At 42.9% G+C, this 22,321-nt stretch overlaps 1 long non-coding RNA gene across 2 annotated transcripts; it reads right to left on the bottom strand.

The window, feature by feature from the left end:
* Positions 1–295: 295 nt before the first annotated feature.
* On the bottom strand, positions 296–21,539 carry LOC139174839 (uncharacterized). Of its 2 annotated transcripts, none has more exons than XR_011560433.1 (3): positions 21,473–21,539; positions 17,109–17,197; positions 296–727 (listed from the first exon to the last, which is right to left on the bottom strand). It is a non-coding gene; the product is annotated as an uncharacterized lncRNA (long non-coding RNA). The 2 variants fall into 2 exon arrangements; XR_011560434.1 differs by lacking the exon at positions 296–727 and adding an exon at positions 15,157–15,220.
* Positions 21,540–22,321: the final 782 nt, after the last annotated feature.

Raw genomic sequence — 22,321 nt, forward strand, 5'->3', positions numbered from 1 at the left:
ATCATAAACCTGTCCCTAAAAATGAACTGTAAAATAGAGTAAACTTCCTTCCTTCCTTCCTTCCTTCCTTCCTTCCTTCCTTCCTTCCTTCCTTCCTTCCTTCAATTTGCACACTTGCAAACTTCTTAAATTACTCCAAATTTGTATTGTACCATAACATCTTCATCTGGATTATCTTCCTCCAAACAAGAAGTTTATAAAAGCGCTTTCTGTTTTGGAATTAATATTAACCTTATAAATCCTCTTTCACAATTATATATTCTGCTTCAGCACAGAGAATCAAACCACATACTTGACTATCAGCCTCCCAGTGGGGTCACAAAAAGGCTCCTAGCTTTGGTGGGGGCAAAGAAGGGGACATTTAACCTTTGGTAGCCAAGCTGCAGTAGTTCCTACAGAAGAAAATGCTTCTTTGGGGTTTTGTCTTTCTTCAAGTTGATATATGTATTTTTCTAATTTACTGGTAAGCATGTAAGTGTTTATATCTGTATCTACATACAAACACTGTCCAGCACTTTTCTGCCCATAATTTGGTTGAGCTTTCCATGATGGTTGCTGCTGACGGCTTAACAAAATATGTTAAGTATTTTGTGTCTTTATTTGTATGCAAATAAAGGCACAAAATAGAGATGTTTTGTTTGTCAGTTCATGTCTGTTGGGTAAAGAAGATGATCCTGGAAGTTCTGTTCTTTTCTGAACGCTTCACACTCTTTCTCATTTCTGATCCCTGCAATTTAGAAAAGAAAAAACAATAAATGTGTTTGCAATACAGTGATCCCTCGAGTATTGCGAGGGTTCCGTTCCAAGACCCCTCGCGATAATCGATTTTTCACGATATAGTGGTGCGGAAGTAAAAACACCATCTGCGCATGCGCGCCCTGTTTTCCATGGCCGCGCATGCACAGATGGTGTTTTTACTTCCGCACCTGGGAAGACCCAGGGAAGGTTCCTTCGGCCGCCCAGCAGCTGATCTGCTCGGCAGCGCTGCAGCAGCGAGGAGCCGAAGATCGGGGTTTCCCCTTTGCGTGGGCGGCGGGGAAGACCCAGGGAAGGTTCCTTCGGCCGCCCAGCAGCTGATCTGCTCGGCAGCGCCACAGCAGCGAGGAGCCGAAGATCGGGGTTTCCCCGCCCCCCACGCAAAGGGGAAACCCCGATCTTCGGCTCCTCGCTGCTGCAGCGCTGCCGAGCAGATCAGCTGCTGGGCGGCTGAAGGAACCTTCCCTGGGTCTTCCCCGCCGCCCACGCAAAGGGGAAACCCCGATCTTCGGCTCCTCGCTGCTGCCCGCCCGCCGCTCGCCCACCGCCCGCCGCTCGAGAGCAAGAGGGGGAGAGATAGAGAAAGAGAGAGAAGGAAAGAAAGAGATGAGAGAGGGAGGAAGAGAGTGTGAGAGAGGAAGAAGCAAGATAGAGAAAGAGAGAGAGAAAGAAAGATGAGAAAGGAAGAGAGTGACGTCATCGGGTGGGAAAATATTTTTAATTAATATTTTTTGAAAAATCGCGATATAGCGAAGATCGAGGGATCACTGTATAATCGACCCTCAAGAGTTGAGCTGTAGGGTATTTATGAGTATGGATAATTAACAGATGTTGTTGGGCAATCTAGGGAGAGAAGGCTGGATAGTTCTCTTTCGTGGAATTGGGATATAAACTCAGACGAGGCCGCTAACATTTTTACTTTGAGAAAAGGACTTTTTACTTTGAGAAAAGAATCTTTCACACCTTTCATTTTGGTCAACCCAATCCTCTTCCTCTTAGCAGTCAGCTTCTTGATTAAGAAGCTCAGGCCACAAAAAGTTTGGTGAGAAATTGATCTTGTTCCAGAAGAAGACCAGAAGACCAGTATCTAATCTGGACGGCTTGGAAGCCCTGAATGGTTAGGACAAACTGTTAAAAATGACAAAGTCTTTTTCAAACCAGTCCAAGGTTGGTTTGAGGCCAACCTCCTGATTTCACCCTGTATACAGATACAAATACAAATCCAATAAATTATTATTATTAAATTATTATTATATAGTGGCTGTACTTCCTAAGAATGCTCAGGAAGATAAATCTATCTCATCATCTATATTGTCCTACTATCGTAGATTGATTGATTGATTTACTTACTTACTTGATTTTTATGCCGCCATTCTCCTTAGACTCAGAGTGGCTTACAACATGTTAACAACATGTTAAAGAGCCAGCCTATTGCCCCCACAATCTGGGTCCTCATTTTACCCACCTCGGAAGGATGGAAGGCTGAGTCAACCTTGAGCCGGTGATGAGATTTGAACCGCTGACCTACAGATCTACAGTCAGCTTTAGTGGCCTGCAGTACTGCACTCTACCTGCTACGCCACCTCGGCTCATTGAGAGTGTCCTAAGCTATGGCATTCTCGCATGGTATGGGAACAGCTCCGTAGTGGATAGAAAAAGCTTTGCAGAGAATAATTAGAACTGCCCAGAATATCATTGGGCTCCAGCTAGCAGTCCTGGATGATATCTTCAGATCTCGCTGTTTTAGAAAGGTGCACAACATTCTCAGAGACTCTTCTCATCCTGCTTACAATCTTTTTGGACTCCTGCCTTCTGGCAGAAGATACAGAACAATTAAAACTCGAACCACGCGTTTTCTGGACAGTTTTTATCCCAGAGCACTTAACAATGTACTAGGGCAGTGATGGTGAACCTTTTTTTCCTTGGCTGCCAAAAAAGCATGTGCACCTGCTATCGCATTTGCGTGAGTGCCTACACCCATAATTCAATGGCTGGGGAGGGCGAAAACAGCTTCCCCCGCCCCCCGGAGGCCCTATGAAGTCCGGAAATGGCCTGGTTTACAACTTCTAGTCGGGCCAGTAGGCTTGTGTTTCATCTTCTCCAGGTTACAAAGGCTTCCCTGGAGTCTGGGGTAAAAACGTCCTCTCCCATCCCCCTGGAGGCTCCCTGGAAGCCAAAAATGGCCTTCCAGAGCCTCTGTGTGAGCCAAAGATAAGCTGGCTGGCACATGCATGCACGTTGGAGCTGAGCTAGAACAATGGCTCACGTGCCAGCAGATATGGTTTCACGTACCACCTGTGGCACCCATGTCATAGGTTCACCATCACTGTACTAGGGAGTCATCATCAATGAACTGCTGGAAAATACTATTTGGTCTGTTTTGTGGGTGTTGGATGGCTCAGTTGGGAAATTGTGGTGGTTTGAGCATGTTCTTTTAGAAACATAGAAACAGAAGTCTGATGGCATAAAAAGACCTCATGGTCCACCTAGTCTGCCCTTATACTATTTTCTGTATTTTATCTTAGAATGGATATATGTTTATCCCAGGCATGTTTAAATTCAGTTACTGTGGATTTATCTACCACGTCTACTGGAAGTTTGTTCCAAGGATCTACTACTCTTTCAGTAAAATAATATTTTCTCATGTTGCTTTTGATCTTTCCCCCAACTAACTTCAGATTGTGTCCCCTTGTTCTTGTGTTCACTTTCCTATTAAAAACACTTCCCTCCTGCACCTTATTTAACCCTTTAATATATTTAAATGTTTCGATCATGTCCCCCCTTTTCCTTCTGTCCTCCAGACTATACAGATTGAGTTCATTAAGTCTTTCCTGATACGTTTTATGCTTAAGACCTTCCACCATTCTTGTAGCCCGTCTTTGGACCCATTCAATTTTGTCAATATCTTTTTGTAGGTGAGGTCTCCAGAACTGAACACAGTATTCCAAATGTGGTCTCACCAGCATTCTATATAGCGGGATCACAATCTCCCTCTTCCTGCTTGTTATACCTCTAGCTATGCAGCCAAGCATCCTACTTGCTTTCCCTACCGCCTGACTGCACTGTTCACCCATTTTGAGACTGTCAGAAATCACTACCCCTAAATCCTTTTCTTTTCAAGTATTTGCTAACACAGAACTGCCAATACAATACTCAGATTGAGGATTCCTTTTCCCCAAGTGCATTATTTTACATTTGGAAACATTAAACTGCAGTTTCCATTGCTTTGACCTTTTATCTAGTAAAGCTAAATCATTTACCATATTACAGACGCTTCCAGGAATATCAACCCTATTGCACACTTTAAAGTCATCGGCAAATAGGCAAACCTTTCCTACCAAACCTTCCCCTATGTCACTCACAAACATATTAAAAAGAATAGGACCCAGAACAGACCCTTGTGGCACACCGCTTGTAACCTGACTCTGCTCAGAATACTCGCCATTAACAATAACTCTTTTGGATTGTTATGTATGATGAGATCGGTCTTTGGTGACATACGGATTTTGTTGCATGGGTATACTGTTATATACGTACAATGACAATAAAGTATTTATTTTATACAACTAAATGAACAAAATAGAGATGTTTTGTTTGTCAGTTCATGTTATGTTGGGTGAAGAAGATGGTCCTGGAAGTTCTCAGAACTGAGGTTTACTTAACCTTTTGGAGTTTCCAAATGTATTTTCTCAACTGGAAGAGCTACAACTTCTGTGGTTGCCTTGGCAGTCCATGAGGCTGTCAGCACCCAGTGGGAACAAAAATCTTGCTAATGCCTCGACACGTATAGAAGGGAAATGGAAGATAAGTAACAGCCTGGGAGTGGCGTGTCTCTGTGGAGGGAAGAGAGAGACGTCATCTTTCAGATTAATGGCTAATTAAAATGCCCTTTGTTCATATTTCAAAGGAAGCCAAAAGTCTCCACTCCTACAGCCCTGTTTATTAATCCGTGAAATTACAGGACCTGTTCCATGTATTGGTACCAAGTCAATAGGTCAGGGGAAACCCAAGATTTCCCAATCTGAGTTGGTCACTGGGATCAGAAGTTTTGTCTTTTGAGCTTTTGAACTCATGCTGGAGTCCATCCTTCTTCTCTGCAGCACACACTCTACTAACAGAGAAGTTCCATGAAGATGGGCTCCAGTCTGACCTGACGTTCTGGTTCTGCTGACCAACTCAGATTGGATCCCGCAACATTATCCTGGGAAGAGTGGGACATCTATATTCACCTTCATTCACCAAAAGCTTCTAATGAAACCTTTGCCTATAACAAGTACCATATTTTTCAGAGAATAAGATGCACCGGAATATAAGACGCACTTCAGTTTTGGGGGAGGAAAATAGGGAAAAGAATCTACTTACCAGGCATTCATCTGGCTAGCATTCCTAGTCTGGTCAATTTCAGCACATTAATTTTTCCCCCGGTTAAGGGCTTAATTTTTAAAAAAAATTCTGAGAGAGTAACAATGAAATGAGAGAAGGAAGGAAGGAAGGAAGGAAGGAAGGAAGGAAGGAAGGAAGGTGTTGTGGTTAGCTCTGGCCCTGCTCCTGCCCCAAGGACTGTGGATGTGGGGGAGACATCCACATGCTGCAGGCCTGTTTTGCCCCTGGTGGAATCTGATGATGAAGGCTCCTCTGACCAAGAAGACATGAGTGACAGGGAAGAGGAGAGTGTGGCAGACAGCTTAGAAGGAGATCAATTATCTAGCTCCTCCTTGGATTCAGAACAATAGTTAATGATACAGCCACGCATGCGGAGAGCGATGCATAGGCAGCAACAACTGAGAGATTATTATCAAAGAAAATGAGGCCACCTGTGGTTGGGTGGGGCTGTGGTCATTAGTGAGGCTGCTATAAATAGCAGCCTGTGGGTTTGGCCATTGTGGAGGATTATCTGATCGTTGTGTTTCGTGACTGCTTTACTGACTTTGACTTTTTGTGTGCTGATTTTTCCCCGCTTTGAAACTAAACCAGGGCAAAGTGTGTTTCACTTTGTGAAAGAAGAAGGACTGTGAATTGCCTCACAGCTGCAAGCTAAGTATCACAGAACTGATAAGGGACTTGTACAAATTACCACTTTGTTTGGAGACGAGTGCTCTTTGCTATACCAAAAGAGGGCTTGGTTTAAGTGAATTTTCATTATAAAGAACATTGTTTTGAATTTTCAAACTTGGGTGTGTCTGAAATTTGTACCTGTGAATTTTTGGGAGGATTCTACCAGAGAGCCCAACAGAACAGAAGGAAGGAAGGAAGGAAGGAAGGAAGGAAGGAAGGAAGGAAGGAAGGAAGGAAGGAAGGAGGGATAGAAGGCTGAGTCCACCTTGAGCCTTCTGAGATTCGATCTGCCAAACTGCTGGCACCCAGTGATCAGCAGATGCAGCTTGCAGTACTGCACTCTAATCACTGCACCCCGAAAGCCATGAGTTTGACACCCCTGTTCTAGTTCAATCACATGCTATTATATCATTTTGGGCAAATGGTGTTCCAATCTCTTCTTAAGAATCTCCAAGGATGGAGCATCCACAAATTCTGAGGACAACCGATCATTGCATAATTCTTCCCATTGTCAATTCTAGTTTGCTTCTCTCCTTGATAAGTTTCCGTTCATTGCTTCTTGTCTTGCTTTCAGGTGCTTTGGGAAATAGGTCGATCCCCCCCTCTTCTTTGCGGAAGGACCTCAAATACTGGAACCGTTGTCATGTCCCTCCTCCTTTTCATTAAACCTAAAGGAAGGAATCTTTCCTTTGGGTAGAGGAGGAAGAATCTGCAGCATTAAGGGAAGATTTGCTGTAATTTCTCCGATGGCTTTTGGTGGTCAGCCATTGTTTTTACATCTGGCTTGACATCTGCAAGGAGGTTCAATTGCATTTTCGTTTCAAATTTGCAAGGTTTTCCCACCCGACTCACCACCTCTTCCCCTCCACCCATTTTCCAGTCTTATTACATTGCTGTTTTGCTTTTTTGTTTTGAAAAAAAAATTCCAAGGGATGAAGGAAAAGAAGGATTATATTTTTAGCTCAGCATGGATTTTTTTATTTTTTTTAGTGTGTGCGAAAAACATATCTTCTGATTTCACTTGTAATGCTTTCGTTTGCTTTGGCTGCTGGGCTTTGGCAGCCTTTGGAGGCTGTGTTTTGAAGCTAATACTTACAAGAACACATTGATTACCTGGGTGTTTCCCACCAAATTAGTTTCCTCTTAGGCAAGATCTGGGACCTACAAGTCTTGGCAACGAAGGAGCCTCACATATGCTGTAGGTCCAGTTCTCATTCCAGTTATTTGGAGTCCAACTACTATTTTGTTCTAAACATGCTTTCAATATCCTGTTTCCTCATTTCCTATTTTCTCCCAGACCGGCCTGAGCGGAGTTTCTCGAACCTGAAGACGTTCCAAATACGTGGACTTCGACTCTCAGACTTCAGAGCAATGCCCATGGTAACTGCAATGCTCTCTACATGGGGGCTACCTTTGAAAAGTGTTCGGAAACTTCAGATCGTGCAGAATGCAGCTGCGAGAGCAGTCATGGGCTTCCCCAGGTATGCCCATGTTACACCAACACTCCGCAGTCTGCATTGGTTGCCGATCAGTTTCCGGTCACAATTCAAAGTGTTGGTTATGACCTATAAAGCCCTTCATGGCATCGGACCAGGATATCTCCGAGACCGCCTTCTGCTGCACGAATCCCAGCGACCGATTAGGTCCCACAGAGTGGGCCTTCTCCGGCTCCCGTCAACTAAACAATGTCGGTTGGCGGGCCCCAGGGGAAGAGCCTTCTCTGTGGCGGCCCCGACTCTCTGGAACCAGCTCCCCCCAGAGATTAGAACTGCCCCTACCCTCCTTGCCTTTCGTAAACTCCTTAAAACCTACCTTTGTCGTCAGGCATGGGGGAACTGAGATATCTCCCCCGGGCCTATATAATTTATGTATGGTATGTTTGTATGTATGTCTGCTTAAAAATGGGGGTTTTAAAATATTTTAAATTGTAAATTATTAGATTTGTCATGAACTGTTTTATTGTGTTGTGAGCCGCCCCGAGTCTACGGAGAGGGGTGGCATACAAATCTAATAAATAAACTGAGAACTTCTGAAAGTTATTATTACTATTATTTATTGTTATTTATTAGATTTGTACGCTGCTCCTCTCTAGAGACTCGGAGTGGCTCACAACAACAAAACACAGTACAAATCCAATAATTAAAAAATAGTTAAAACCCTTAATATAAAAACAATCATACACCCCAAACAAACCATGCATAAAACGGAATGGCCAGGGGGAGTCAATTTCCCCATGCCAGGCGGCAAAGGTGGGTTTTTAAGAGTTTGCGAAAGGCAAGGAGGGTGGGGGCAGTCCTGATCTCTGCGGAGGAGTGGATTCCAGAGGGTCGGGGCCGCCACAGAGAAGGCTCTTCCCCTGGGTCCCACCAGACAACATTGTTTTGTCGACGGTTTCCAGAGATGGCCAACTCTGTGGGACCTAATCAGTCTCTGGGATTCGTGCGGCAGAAGGCAGTCCCAGAGGTATTCTGGTCCGATGCCATGAAGGGCAAAGGTCTGGAAACGGACAAAATTGGGAAACATTGAACTCCAAGTTGAGGACAAAGTCCCCCTGGCGATTTCATGTAGATGATGGGAACGAAATAATGAAGGTCAAGGGCAAAGTCATGATTGGCTAAATCAGTTGAGCCAGTTAAGATTGATGTGTTTGTGTGTGTGTAAGTAATAGACCTATTAATAAGGGAGAATATTTGTAGCTCAGGGTTGAAATGAGGGGTCCTTGATGCACCCTGAGCCTTATTGGTTTCTTGCAAATGTTTTATTGGAAACTTCAAATCGTGAAGAATGCAGTCGCGCGAGCGGTCATGGGTCTTCCCAGATAAACCCATGTTTCTCCAACACTCCACAGACTGCATTGGTTGCCGATTGGTTTCCGGACACAATTCAAAGTGTTGGTGATGACCTATAAAGCCCTACATGGCATTGGACCAGAATATCTCTGGGACCGCCTTCTGCTGCATGAGTCCCAGTGACCGGTCAGGTCCCACAGAGTTTATTTTTATTTATTTTATTTATTTATTTTGTCCAATACACAATGAGGGGTTTAGTGGGTATATAGCTATATACACATAGTAAAATACATGATGAAGGTTATAGAGGAGATACTCATAGTAAAATATATCTAAGAAAGAATAGAAAAGAAGATATAGTAATAGAACATATCAATGAAAGAATAGAAGAAGAGATATAGGAATAGAAGAAAGGTATAGGAGATATAGGAGAGCAATAGGACAGGGGACAGAAGGCACTCTAGTGCACTTGTACTCGCCCCTTACTGACCTCTTAGGAATCTGAATAGGTCAACTGTAGATAATCTAAGGGTAAAGTGTTGGGGGTTTGGGGATGACACTATGGAGTTCCGGTAATGAGTGCCACGCTTTGACAACTGGGTTACTGAAGTCATATTTTTTACAGTCAAGTTTGGAGCAGTTAATATTGTTTAAATCTGTTGTGTGCTCTTGTGTTGTTGTGGTTGAAGCTGAAGTAGTTGCCAACAGGCAGGACGTTGCAGCATATAATCTTGTGGGCAATACTTAGATCTTGTTTAAGGCATCTTAGTTCTAAGCTTTCTAGGCCCAGGATTGAAAGTCTAGTCTCGTAGGGTATTCTGTTTCGAGTGGAGGAGTGAAGGGCTCTTCTGGTGAATTATCTTTGGACATTTTCAAGGGTGTTAATGTCTGAGATGCGATATGGGTTCCAAACAGATGAGCTGTATTCGAGGATGGGTCTGGCAAAAGTTTTGTAAGCTCTGGTAAGTAGTGTGATCCCATCAACTAGACACTGTCACTTGGCACTCAATAAACTTATTATCCAAAGCTATTTTTCTTGAAAGTCTTCAGAGTCTCTTTGATACGTTGTTTTATGGAACCCCTGGATATTTTTGCGTGGAATCAAAAGGAACTCAGTTCGGAACACGGAATGGCAGATAGCAATTCACTGGAGCATGTTTCGATTGGGAGTATTTCTGGGAATCAGAAGGTACAGTTTAGACCAGTGATGGTGAAACTTTTTTTCCTTGGGTGCCAAAAGAGCATGGGCGCATGCTATCACATATGTGCGAATGCCGATACCCATAATTCAATGCCTGGGGAGGGCGAAAACAGCTCCCTCCACCCCCCAGAAGCCCTCTGGAAGCTGGATATGGCATGTTTTCCAACTTCTGGTGGAGCCTCCGTTTCACCCTCCCCAGGCTCCAAAGGCTTCCCTGGAGCTAGGGGAGGGTAAAAATGCTCTCCCCCAACCCCTGGAGGCTCTCTGGAAGCCAAAAACACACTCCCAGAGCCTCTGTGCGAGCCAAAAATCACCTGGCTGGCACACACATGCACATTGGACCTGAGCTAGGGCAATGGTTCATGTGCCAGCAGATATGGCTCCACGTGCCACCTGTGGCACCCATGCCATAGGTTCGCCATCACTGGTTTAGACATACCTCTACTTAAGAAAGCCACTACTTGAATACTTTTCTAGATAAGAACCGGATGTTCAAGATTTTTTTGCCTCTTCTTAAGAACCATTTTCTGCTTAAGAACCCGAGCCCAGAAAAATTTCCCAGGAAATTTGAGAGCGGCACAAAGGCCAGGCCATTTTCCTGCCATTCCCCCTTTAATCCCGGTCATCTCAGGTTTTTCTGGGCTGCCAGAGGAGCCTTTTGGTGGCGCTTAAGGAAGCTTTGGCAGTCCAGAGCGAACAAAGCATTTTGTTGCCTCCCGGAGCATCTGGCCGTGGAAAGGCAAAAGGGGGCATTTTGCCCTGGCTGAATCAACTAGGCATCAGCCAAACCAAAAGTCACCACACTGAAGGAAAGGTGCCAGCTACAAAGTGAGCGAGAGGAGAGGGGAGCCCATCAGCATGGGAAGGAAGAGGAAGCAGGTAGTAGTAGCAGCAGCATCTGCCTTCCGGTCAAAGGACTGGGAGATTCCCCCTTTTCACCTGGCTGGGTTTCTCTCTCTGGCCCAGTGTATGGGAGGCAGCCTCACGGCGGGTTTTGGGAGGTGCGTACTCCTCCTCACTGCCTCAGAGTCCCTCTTTTTTTTTTTAACCCTTAAAGTTTTGGATTTTTTTGATTCCCCTCACCTCACCTTCTTCCTTTGTCAGTGCATGTCCTCCTCCTCTTCTTCTTCCTCCTCCTCCCACCCAAATTCTGAGCTTTTATTTCTTTCCTAATGGCTTTGCACACATTATTTACATTGGTTCCTATGGGAAAAAATTGCTTCTACTTACAAACTTTTCTACTTAAGAACCTGGTCACGGAACGAATTAAGTTCTTAAGTAGAGGTACCACTGTATTTGTCTCGGGAGATTTTCAATCATCCAGGTCATGGTTGTCCCAAAGGTGCTTTTTCAAAAGGCAACTGGTCTTCCTTTGTCTTTGCTTGAAGACATTTCGCTTCTCATTCAGGAGAAGGCTTGAAATTCTTCAGTTCTGAACCGAAGAAGTTTCTTGGATGAGAAGCGAAACGTCTTCAAAAAAATAATAATAATCCACTTGTTTATTTGATAATTTGCTTCTTGTATGGATACCTGGCCTCCCCCTTGGCAGAGTCATAAAAAGGCACACCTTTTTTTGTAGCTCTTTGCAAACTGCCAACAAGCATTTTCAGGTTCTGCAATATTTAAATTACAGTGTTGATTCCTCTGTTTATATTTCAAGCAACAGCAACAAGGTCTCCCTCTTCCTGCTTGTTATACCTCTAGCTATGCTTGGCTGCATAGCTAGAGGTATAACAAGCAGGAAGAGGGAGATTATGATCCTGCTATATAGAGCGCTGGTGAGACCACATTTGGAATACTGTGTTCAGTTCTGGAGACCTCACCTACAAAAAGATATTGACAAAATTGAACGGGTCCAAAGACGGGCTACAAGAATGGCAGAAGGTCTTAAGCATAAAACGTATCAGGAAAGACTTAATGAACTCAATCTGTATAGTCTGGAGGACAGAAGGAAAAGGGGGGACATGATCGAAACATTTAAATATATTAAAGGATTAAATAAGGTCCAGGAGGGAAGTGTTTTTAATAGGAAAGTGAACACAAGAACTAGGGGGCACAATCTGAAGTTAGTTGGGGGAAAGATCAAAGGCAACATGAGAAAATATTATTTTACTGAAAGAGTAGTAGATCCTTGGAACAAACTTCCAGCAGACGTGGTAGATAAATCCACAGTAACTGAATTGGGGATAAACATGTATCCATTGTAAAATAAAATACAGAAAATAGTATAAGGGCAGACTAGATGGACCATGAGGTCTTTTTCTGCCGTCAGACTTCTATGTTTCTATGTTTCTATGTTCCCTCTGCATAGGTGTCCTTTCGTGGAGCTGTTGTTCTTTCCTGCAAAGTTCGTTAATACACCTGCTTGTTTGTCGTCTTCTTCATGAATAATCCTGAATTGTCCGTGAAGTCGTTAAGTGGCATCGTGTGATCTCATCCAGAATGAGCCAAGCATGAGACAAGCTTAGCAACCAGAAAAACATCAACAGCCAGGCTAAGGAAAACACAAGCATGCAACAAGCACACACACACACACACACACACACAAAGTGAGAGACACCCCACACACAATTTGCACAATCAGCAAATCGGGGAACAAAGGGATCCTTTCCCTGATAAGAAAGCCAACATCAGAGGAGAGAAAACCCTACGTCTGCATTCTGCACCAGACAAGAAATTTTGGCTGGGAACGGTCATTTCCTTTCCATTTATTTTCTCTCCGTCTAGAAATTCTGTATTTTTGATGGCCTGGGCTTCCTGACGGCGAAAACAATCCAGAATATGTCACAACGGTGGCCTTGAGCATGTTGAAGGGATTATCCTTACCTCAATTTACCTACCACCGTAGCCTTTCCTGTGGAGACTTTAGCAAACCGCCTTTCAGTTGCCAACCCGACAGAAGATAGCAAAGGAAATGAAAACTCAGAAAATAGGTCAACTGACGCATGTTAAAGGAGAATTTGGGAAATGCTGGGATTTTTCTGAAGCGTTAGATCATTGACCTTTAGGGACCTGATTTCATTTTATACTTGCTCACTGATTTTAAAGGAGAGAAACATGATCATGGTCTTCTTCTTCTTCTTCTTCTTCTTCTTCTTCTTCTTCTTCTTCTTCTTCTTCTTCTTCTTCTCCTTCTCCTCCTCCTCCTCCTCCTCTTCCTCTTCCTCTCCTCCTCCTCCTCCTCCTCTCTTCCTCTCCTCCTCCTCCTCCTCTTCTCCTCCTCCTCCTCCTCTTCTTCTTCTTCTTCTCTTCCTCTTCTCCTCCTCCTCTTCCTCTTCTCCTCCTCCTCTAGCCACCCCGAGTTTGCGGAGAGGGGCGGCATATAAATCCAATAAATCTAATCTAATCTAATCTTCCTCCTCCTCTTCTTCTTCCTCTCCTCCTCCTCCTCCTCTCTTCCTCTCCTCCTCCTCCTCTTCTTCTTCTTCTTCTTCTCCTCCTCCTCCTCCTCCTCTTCTTCTTCTCCTCTTCCTCTTCTCCTCCTCCTCCTCTTCCTCCTCCTTCACCACCACCACCATCAAATTAAGTAAGTACTCCCCTAGCTTGAATTCTTCATATTTCTCTGAATGCTTGTAGGCATTTCCATTAAAACAGTGTTCTTCCTCCTTGGCAATTTGAAGAGATGTGGACTTCAACTCCCAGAATTCTCCAGTCATCATGGCTGTCTGTTTGGCTGTCTGGCTCATTCTGGGACCTGAAGTCCACACCTCTTCAAACTGTCAAAGGTTGAGAAACACTGCCCTAAAACATTGTATAATTCGAGTAAGAGCAAACGGCGTGCTTAGAACAAGCACGGAAGGCGCTGAAAACGAGAGGGTGCTTTGTTTGCAAATGAAATTTAAAAATAGAGATTCAGTGAGGCAGTGACATCCAAGGAGAGCTGTTCCAGATGGCAAAGGAGATCTTCTGGCACCAATAATTGTGAGCAAGTTCGGTGCAGGACACATTCTTTATGGGAGGATCCACTGGACAAAGGCCAAAGGTGGCTTCAGGATTGAAGTGAGCAGGGAGAAAGATTCATGCTTTGCTTTGCTCTCTTTTCCTTTCTCTCTCTTTAAAAAAGGTTAATATTTGCCAAACTATGAAAAGATGAGTTCTTGTTCAATGCTGCCTGCCCTGCAACAAGACTTCAATCTAAAAAACCCGAACAGGATCATTGCATGCAAATAATTCTTTCCTCCAATAAGTTAACTAAAATAAAAATGAGTTGCATCCAAGGCCGCCTTTCTCTTGCCATAAATTCAAAACATTTTCAAACCAGCTCTCCCAAATAAGATCAAGATGTTGTACTTTTTCAACTATAAAGAGGAGAAAAGAGGATACTGTTGGTTTATTGCTGAATGCACCAGGCTAGAAATCAGAAAACTGTGAGTCCTACCTTAAGCATAAAAGCCACCAGGTGACTTTGGACCAATTGCCAGGAGATTGTGAATTCTAGTCCTGCCTTAGATAAGAGAGTTGGCTTATAACACGTGTGCCCTAGGTTTGCCATCACTACTCTAGATCCACCCTCAGATTCAGCAAGAACGAAAACCAGAGAGCTGGACTGCAAGAAAGAAGGGAATACAGGTCCTATATTGCAAGATCCAGTCGGTCACTGGGACCAAAAAATTGTTCTTCTAAACCAAGGGGATCCCCAAACTTGGCAACTTTAAGACTTGTGGACTTGGGCTTCAACATGAGCCCAAAAACCCCCAAAGACAAATTCCTTGTGTGTCCAATCACACTTGGCCAATAAAGAATTCTATTCTATTCTATTCTATTCTATTCTATTCTATTCTATTCTATTCTATTCTATAACTTGAAAGAATAAAATGTTTGGTTCTGGTAACCATTCATTCATCTATCTATCTATCATCTATCTATCTATCTATCTATCTATCTATCTATCTATCTATCTATCTATCTATCCGATACACAATGTAGGTTATAGAGAATATACACGAAGTAAAATATATCAAAGAAAGAATAGAAGAAAAGATATAAGAATAAAATAAGTCAATGAAGAATAGAGGGAAAGATATAGGAATGGAAAAAAAGATAAATGAGATAAGGAGAGACAGTTGGACAGGGGACGGAAGGCACACTAGTGCGCTTATGTACGCCCCTTAATGTCCTGTTAGGTACCTGGAGAGGTCAATTGTGGATAGTCTAAGGGTAAAATGTTGGGGGTTAGGGGTTGACACTACGGAGTCTGGTAATGAGTTCCACGCTTCGACAACTCGATTGCTAAAGTCGTATTTTTTACAGTCACGTTTGGAGCGGTTAATATTAAGTGAAGTGCTCTTGTGTTGTTGTAGTTGAAGAACCAAACTCAGACTGGATCTTGGGCTGGAAAAGTTGACCTTGAGCTTCTCTTGCAGCCACTCGAATTCACCTGCTTCGAATATGCTTGGTGGTGAAAGTTGGGTCTTCCAGCCTTTGAGAAAAGTTAAACAAGTCTCAAAATGAGTTTGGGGGGATAGTATCAAGAGACGGGTATGTTTCAAAGCCAGCAACTCCCATTCTCATCCTCGAATACAGCTCATCTGTTTGGAACCCATATCGCATCTCAGACATTAACACCCTTGAAAACGTCCAAAGATACTTCACCAGAAGAGCCCTTCACTCCTCCACTCGAAATAGAATACCCTATGAGACTAGACTTTCAATCCTGGGCCTAGAAAGTTTAGAACTAAGATGCCTTAAACAAGATCTAAGTATTGCCCACAAGATCATATGCTGCAACATCCTGCCTGTCGGCGACTACTTCAGCTTCAACCACAACAACACAAGAGCACACAACAGATTTAAACTTAATATTAAGCGCTCCAAACTTGACTGTAAAAAATATGACTTCAGTAACCGAGTTGTCGAAGCGTGGAACTCATTACCGGACTCCATAGTGTCATCCCCAAACCCCCAACACTTTACCCTTAGATTATCTACGGTTGACCTATCCAGATTCCTAAGAGGTCAGTAAGGGGCGAGTACAAGTGCACTAGAGTGCCTTTCATCCCCTGTCCTATTGCTCTCCTATATCTTCTTCTATAATCATGGGCTTCCCTAAATATGCCCATGTCACACCAACACTCCGCAGTCTGCATTGGTTGCCGATCAGTTTCCGGTCACAATTCAAAGTGTTGGTTATGACCTATAAAGCCCTTCATGGCACCGGACCAGATTATCTCAGGGACCGCCTTCTGCCGCACGAATCCCAGCGGCCAGTTAGGTCCCACAGAGTGGGTCTTCTCCAGGTCCCGTCAACTAAACAATGCCACTTGGTGGGACCCAGGAGAAGAGCCTTCTCTGTGGCAGCCCCGGCCCTCTGGAACCAACTCCCCCCAGAGATTAGAATTGCCCCCACCCTCCTTGCCTTTCGTAAGCTACTTAAAACCCACCTCTGCCGCCAGGCATGGGGGAATTAAGACTTTTTTCTCCCCCTAGGCCGTTACAACTGTATACATGGTATGTTTGTATGTATTTTTGGTTTTTATATATTAAGGGGTTTTAATTTGCTTTTAGTATTGGATTTTATTGTATATTGTTCATGATTGTTGTTAGCCGCCCCGAGTTTTCGGAGAGGGGCGGCATATAAATCCAATAAAACTTGAAACTTGAACTATTCCTATATCTCTTCTTCTATTCTTTCATTGATATGTTCTATTACTAAACCTTCTTTTCTATTATTTCTTAGATATATTTTACTATGAGTATCTCCTCTATAACCTTCATCAGGTATTTTACTATGTATATATAGATATATACCCACTAAAACCCTCATTGTGTATTGGACAAAATAAATAAATAAAAATAATAAATTAATTTGGTCTCTTTAACCAAAGGCCTTATGGCGGAGGGGCTAAACGCAGGAGGAGTGGAGGAGAGAGAGAGAAAGAGAGGTGGGGAAAAAGAAGGGGAAAGCTGCCAGAAATCTCCTTAATGACTCTCTGTGGGGAGTGAATTTTATACACTCAGCTGTCCCTTGTAACTTAATCTCTGTGTGAGATTTTGCCCAAACCAGCCAGTCTCTTGTTTTCCTTAGAGAGCAAGTATGCAAAGAAATAGAGAATGGGAAGTAGAGGGTGGAGGATATAAAGAGAATGTGTCTTTCTTTTTTTTAATTTCCCCCCCTGGCTGCTGCTAAAATGACTAACGGAGGGGTGGGAGAAAGCCAAGGCAGCTGGAGAGAAAAAAAATGAGGAGGAGGTGGGATAAGAACAGGTTTGTTCTTACCCATTAGTAGGAAAATAAATAAATCTATAACCTTGATTGGTCAGCTTGCAACATGTATAATTTTTTTGCTTAGTGTGTATTTTTTCTCTTACCATGGCAACATCACAGCTGGCCTGTGTGAGTCCCCGAGAAGGTAGATCCATCCAAGCCCTCGACTTCATGCTCAGGGTTACCATTTCTTCTATTAAAAAAAAGGATGAATTAACTTATTCTTTTTTTTTTCACCCATCAATGTAAGTTAAGGAAAGCTGCACCCCAACTTTGTCATCGAGCTCTTAATCAAAATTCCGGAGATGAAATTGCAGAATTTCCAACATGAAATGCACGTCAAGAATACCCAAAGGGTTGAGAGTCAATTCTCCCAGGATTTAGCTCAATGGCTTTTCCAGTCTTGCTTCTTAGCTAGGATTTAACTACTATGTAATGTTTCTCTCCTGGCAACCAAATGTTTGTAATGCGGGCAACCCAAGAATTTCTGGAAATGTATTTTTTGGTTTTTTACAGCAATATATAATGCTTGAATTATCTGTTGTGTCAGTTTTTAATTTCCCTTGATTCATGTGTCTATTCGTAATCCCTTCCATTGAACCCCGTTGGTTCTCAATGGCATTAGCATGGATCTATATTTGACAGGATCTTACAAAACATTGCAATGTCATTGCATTCCTACCTTATCTCTGATAAGCCGAGATGATTTTAAAGTGTGTGTGTGGGGGAGAAAACTAAACATAATAAAATCTAAGAGGAACTGGGATTAAAAAAATATCTCTATTATTCTTTCTTAATTTGGGACAATGAAGCCTGGCCTTTCATTTTTTAATTCATTAATTAGACCTAGCTTGCAAGGGGGAAAAAAAACATTTAGATAAATACAGTTAGATGGGAGGGGATTTTTTTTTTTGTTACTAAATGATTACTTTCTCTCTTGGGTGATGTGTTCCCATCAATGAATCATAGGATTGCAGCTGTATTCTCTGCTTATATACCTTTTCCATCAAAACGTTTAAAAAAAATATTTTAAAAGGCGGGGAAAACCCAGATTTCATAACCAGTTGGGATCATTTCAGTTTAATTTTGAATCTGAGGCTGACCTCAGAATGCGATGAGTCTGCACAATTTAATCCTTTCAAGAAGTCAGCAAACCGAGGCACTTTTTATTTATTTATTTATTTATTATTTATTTGTTTCTTTGTTTTGTCTTGTACGTATTGGTGATATATAAAGATATAATATTTATAGAATAGAATAGAATTTTATTGGCCTAGTGTGATTGGACACACAAGGAACTTGTCTTGGTGCATATGCTCTCAGCGTACATAAAATAAAATATACATTTGTCAAGAATCATGTGGTACGACACTTAATGATTGTCATAAGGGTAAAATAAACATTGAAGAAGAAATATTAATAAAAATCTTAGGATATAAGCAACAAGTTACAGTCATACAGTCAACATGGGAGGAAATGGGTGTTAGGAATGATGAGAAAAACTAGTAGAATAGAAGTGCAGATTTAGTAGAAAGTCTGACAGTGTTGAGAGAATTATTTGTTTAGTAGAGTGATGCCGTTTGGAAAAAAAAAGAAAAATATATTTTTCTTTTTTATATACTGTACATGATACTAGTAAAAGAGGAGCATTAGGACAGGGGACGGAAGGCACTCTGGTGCACTTATACATGCCCCTTACAAATCAGGTGAGGTCAACTGTAGGATGTCTAAAGGTAAAGTTTTGGAGGTTAGGTGATGATACTAGAGAGTCAGGTAGTGAGTTCCATGCATCAGCTACTTGGTTATTAAAGTCATATTTCCTGCAGTTGAGTTTAGAGCAGTTTACTTTAAGTTGGTATCTGTTGTGTGCTTGTGTGTTGTGTTGTGGTTGAAGCTGAAGTAGTTGTTGAAAGGAAGGACTTTGTAGCAAATTATTTTATGGGCTATGCTTAGGTCGTGTTTAAGACGATGTAGTTCTAAGCTTTCTAAGCCTAGGTTTGTGAGTCTAGTTGCGTAGGGTATTCTGTTGCGAATGGAGGAATGGAGGGCTCTTGTAGTAAAGTATCTCTGGACATTTTCTAGGGTGTTTATGTCCAAAATGCGGTGTGGGTTCCAGACAGATGAGCTTTATTCAAGGATTGGTCTGGCAAAAGTTTAGTATGCTCTGGTTAGTCGTGTGAGATTACCGGAGCAGAAGCTACATAGGATTAGGTTAACAAATCTTGAAGCATGGGTCACTTAAAGCCGTGAGAAAAGACAAATTTCCCATGAACTAAAGCTTCTATTCTGGTGCCTTGGAACATATTTTTACAATCTGACCAATCAGGCAGTGGGGGTGTGCCTCTGACCTTCCTGCCAATCAGCTTAAAGCTCTGTTGGGAGAATTGGCGCTAGACTTATGGTTGGGGGTCACCACAACATGAGGAACTGCATTAAGGGACCACAGCATTAGAAAGGTTGAGAACCACTGGTGTAGGGTTTTCCTCCTTGGGTGGGGGGTTGGACTAGATGACTTACATGGTACCTTCCAACTCTGTTAATCTGTAAATACAATCTTGGTTTCCAATCAATGTTCTGATTTGATTCAGTGTGGAACCCCTTAAGTTGAGTTGTGTTTTGAATCAAATTTCAGATCTGGGACTTTGCCCGGTTCTGTTCTTTTGGAGCCAACAGACATATTTGAAATACCATAAGCATAATAAAGGTTATATTTTATTTGATGTATGGACTTGAAACCGAGTTTTAAAAACACCAGGTTGGAGAAAGCAGCCTTTAGATTGAATACCTCCAAATAAATGTTAGTTAGTGATCCTTTGGTGGACCTCTCTGGTCAGTCAACAGCGTCACTCACTATTGTTGGGCAGGGGGTGATGTCAAAATGGAGTTGCTGTCATTTGTTGAAGCTGGTGCCGACACCCAGGTGATATATGAGATTCATTAGTTTCTTATTGGAACTGTTGCCCTCTTAGCCAGCCCTCCAGAGATGTCTGGGACCGAGCCCAAAAAATGCTCGGCCTGAGCAAATGGAAACATTGAATTCCCGCCTGTGACAAGCACTGAGATGCTTAGTTTAACAATCCTGATTGAGATTACAGGCTTTACAATGGCTTCTCTATAAAGTGTCTACATTAAAGGGAGTTGCATAATTTCTTATTCTCCCTGGGAATTCTAGCACGGAATGTGTTTTGGGAGGTATGCCTAGGAAAGGCAGGCAAACCTTTTGTTAAATTTTCAAAGTGGTCATCAAACTATACTTGCCAAGGTAGGTTGGGTGTGTCAGGTCTGCTTCATTCAGAATTTAGGAAAGTAAGCCACCCCTGGTCACATGATTGTCAAGCCACTCCCACCTGGTCACCTGGTCGGGCAGTAGGAAAAGCAAGTAGGATGCTAGGCTGCATAGCTAGAGGTATAACAAGCAGGAAGAGGGAGATTGTGATCCCCTTATATAGAGCGCTGGTGAGACCACATTTGGAATACTGTGTTCAGTTCTGGAGACCTCACCTACAAAAAGATATTGACAAAATTGAACGGGTCCAAAGACGGGCTACAAGAATGGTGGAAGGTCTTAAGCATAAAACGTATCAGGAAAGACTTAATGAACTCAATCTGTATAGTCTGGAGGACAGAAGGAAAAGGGGGGACATGATCGAAACATTTAAATATGTTAAAGGGTTAAATAAGGTCCAGGAGGGAAGTGTTTTTAATAGGAAAGTGAACACAAGAACAAGGGGACACAATCTGAAGTTAGTTGGGGGAAAGATCAAAAGCAACGTGAGGAAATATTATTTCACTGAAAGAGTAGTAGATCCTTGGAACAAACTTCCAGCAGACGTGATTGGTAAATCCACAGTAACTGAATTTAAACATGCCTGGGATAAACATATATCCATCCTAAGATAAAACACAGGAAATAGTATAAGGGCAGACTAGATGGACCATAAGGCCTTTTTCTGCTGTCAGTCTTCTATGTTTCTATGGCTGGCAAGCCACTCCTACCTGGTCACATGACCACTAAACCACACCCACACAATAAGACATGCTCACAGTGTGGTAGTAAAAAATTGGGCAGCCCTTCACTGGTGGATTACTATTGGTTTGCAACGATTCGCGTGAGCCGGTGGCAGAAATTTGTCCCGTTCGCCAAACGGCTAGCAATGGCTGGCTTGCCACTCTCTCAAATTGGTTCCCTGGTCACCGCTGCTTGAAAGCGGTTGCCAACGGACCCTCTGCGAACGCACAAAGGCTTCTGCACATGTGTAGAGGTCAGTACCCAGATGTAATGCGCGCACATGTGCGAGCCTATCAAGCGCTTCCGATGTGATACACGCAGTTTCAACCTGGTAGGAGAGAAGAGAAAACCACCCCTAGGAGGAAGTGTTGAATTTCCAAACTGTGATTGGTAAGGCTCTTAGAATTGCAGGAAGGAAGGAAAAATAATAATAATAATCCCAAATTATAGGTTGCTCACCTTTGTTGCAGAGGCTCACCTTCTTTGCTTCTCTGCACCACAAAGTAATTCAGAACATTCATTGCCATCAAACTCTTCCCTCCTCTTAAGCAAGCAGAGAGAGTAACAATACATTTGTGGGTGACACTATGCTGTTGGCACACTCCCATTCACCTCCCAAAGGTCAATCACCTGAGTCATACCTGCACACACAGCTAGAATAACACGGAGAAGCATCGGATAGCAACAATAACGACATCATTGTGGATCAACAAATACAAAGGTGTTTTTTTAAAAGCTTCGATGGCAGGCATTAAACCTTGACATTTGGCTTAGCAGCCTAAACAAAGGTCCCGGGAGTACAAACAGAGACACAGAGAAAAGCAGAAATTGGTGTTTTCTTATGGGCAGGGTAGAGTTGGGAAGCTTTGAGAAAGCTAGAGGTCTTTTGTGGGTTGTGGGTTGTTCCCCCAACTGGTTTCAGCTACGTGCAGTGGGGTTAACTGACCTGGGTTAAAATGAAAAGACGGTGGTATAGCAAAAATGACTTACTCGATGGCAGGTTGGAAATATCGCATGGGTCAGAATCAGCAAGTTTAGAGCGGGAGTCCTTTGCTTTGATGAGCCTTGGTAGCGCAGTGGTTAGAGTGCAGTACTGCAAGCTGCTTCTGTTGACTGCTGGCTGTAGTTATTTATCTATCTATCTATCTGTCTGTCTGTCTGTCTGTCTGTCTGTCTGTCTGTCTGTCTGTCTGTCTGTCTGTCTGTCTGTCTGTCTGTCTGTATGCCGCCCCTCTCCGCAGACTCGGGGCAGCTCACAACAATAACAAGAACAATGTAAGAACAAATCTAATAATTTAAAAAAACACT

The sequence above is a fragment of the Erythrolamprus reginae genome, chromosome 12, assembly GCF_031021105.1.
Source record: "Erythrolamprus reginae isolate rEryReg1 chromosome 12, rEryReg1.hap1, whole genome shotgun sequence".
In the NCBI taxonomy this organism is placed as follows: Eukaryota; Metazoa; Chordata; class Lepidosauria; order Squamata; family Dipsadidae; genus Erythrolamprus; species Erythrolamprus reginae.